Genomic DNA, 1,740 nt, shown 5'->3' with positions numbered 1-1,740 from the left:
AGTTCGCTGACCAAGGATCAAACCTGGGCCCCCTGCGTTGGGAGCGCAGAATCTTAACCACTGCGCCACTAGGGAAGTCCCCATCATTTCTTTACAATATATTTCTTCTTATGTTCAAGAATTTATCATTGGCTTAAGAAAGACAGATTAGAAGACTTGCTTCTTCAACCCACCTCTACACCACCTATGCCTAAAAATACTGAAAAAGATGAAATTGACATGTCAGAGTTCTCTGACTAGTGGAAAGGAGGGATAGACTCCAAAGCAACTGTGCAAAACTAAGTAAGAAACAAAAATATGATGAAATCTGTATTTCCCTCAACTATATAGATATTAGTTGTTTATCTTATCATGTCTTACGCAACAGAACATTTTGAATAGTATTATAGCACTAGGTAAGTTGCAGCATCATTGTGAGACCAATCATTCAGAGTTTAGAGAAAAAGGAATTGCTTAGTTTAAATGTAGATATGCTGAGCTCTTCAAAAGCTAAAAATTGTTTCTTTCAGCTTTTCAAAGTAGAAATGAAAAAGTTACTGAAGCGTCGTACAGGATAACTTATCACACTGCATTCGCTGAAGAAGTGAACTCAATAGCTGAGAGATAATAAAGCCTCATACCTTGACATAGCTGAACACCTGCTAGATGAAAAGTCGTGAAAGAAATCTGAGCTTCCACTTACCAACAATACAGTCACTCGTCATATTAAAGATTTAGCAGCAAATATGAAGGCTGAGTTAATCTCTTGCCTGAAGAATTGTACTTGTGCCTCATAAATGAATGAATCAACACACACAGGAGAAACGTGCTGTTTTCTTGTATTCATCTCATGTCAGCACCAACTGATCGTTAAAGATCTTCTTCTATGTGAATACTTGGCAATGAACAAATGTGGTGGTGAAATTCTCAGTGCTGACTAACTTTTTTGAATGTCATGGCTTCTCCTGAAACAACGGTTTTGATATTTCCACCAATGGCACAAAAGCAATGGTGGGTTATTTGGTGCCACAGATAAAGCAGTGGCACAAAACTGTCCAAGTAGTCATTAGATTCTTCATAGCACACACTCGCAGTTTAGGGAAAAATGTCAGTGTCACTTAAGATCATTTTATTAAAGCTTGATCCTTTAAAGAAGATATGGTATATATATATATATATATATATATATATACACACACACACACACACACACACAATGGAATGTTACTTGGCCATTAAAAAGAATGAAATAATGCCATTTGCAGCAACATGGATGGACCTAAAGGTTATCATACTAAGTGAAGTAAGTCAGAGAAAGGCAATATCATATGATATCACTTATATGTGCAAATCTAAAATATGATACAGTGCTCATTTCGGTAGCACATATACTAAAATTGGAACAATACAGAGAAGATAAGCATGGCCCCTGTTCAAGGATGACATGCAAATTTGTGAAGCGCTCCATATAAAAAAATAATAAAATAAAATATGACACAAATGAACTTATTTACAAAACAGAAATAGACTTTCAAAGAAAACAAACTTATGGTTACCAAAGGGGAAGAGGGGTAGGGATAAATTTGGAATTTGGAATAAACAGATACACACTACTATCTATAAATTAGATAAACAACAAGGACCTACTGTAGAGCACAGGGAACTATATTCAGTATCTTGTAATAACCTATAATGGAAAAGAATCTGAAAAAGAATATATATCAGTTTGCTGTACACCTGAACCATTGTAAATCAACTATA

General features: G+C 35.3%; 1 non-coding gene across 1 annotated transcript; it reads left to right on the top strand.

Moving 5' to 3' along the window:
• The first annotated feature begins 1,346 nt into the window (after positions 1-1,346).
• Positions 1,347-1,453, top strand: LOC113623067 (U6 spliceosomal RNA). Its single transcript, XR_003433760.1, has one exon. It is a non-coding gene; the product is annotated as a U6 spliceosomal RNA (small nuclear RNA).
• The last annotated feature ends 287 nt before the right edge of the window (positions 1,454-1,740 follow it).

The sequence above is a fragment of the Aethalodelphis obliquidens genome, unplaced genomic scaffold (genome assembly GCF_003676395.1).
Source record: "Aethalodelphis obliquidens isolate GAN/ISIS:26980383/991018 unplaced genomic scaffold, ASM367639v1 scaffold10, whole genome shotgun sequence".
NCBI lineage: Eukaryota > Metazoa > Chordata > Mammalia > Artiodactyla > Delphinidae > Aethalodelphis > Aethalodelphis obliquidens.
The sequence above is the reverse complement of the archived record's forward strand: the minus strand, read 5'-3'. Positions and strand labels throughout refer to the sequence as shown.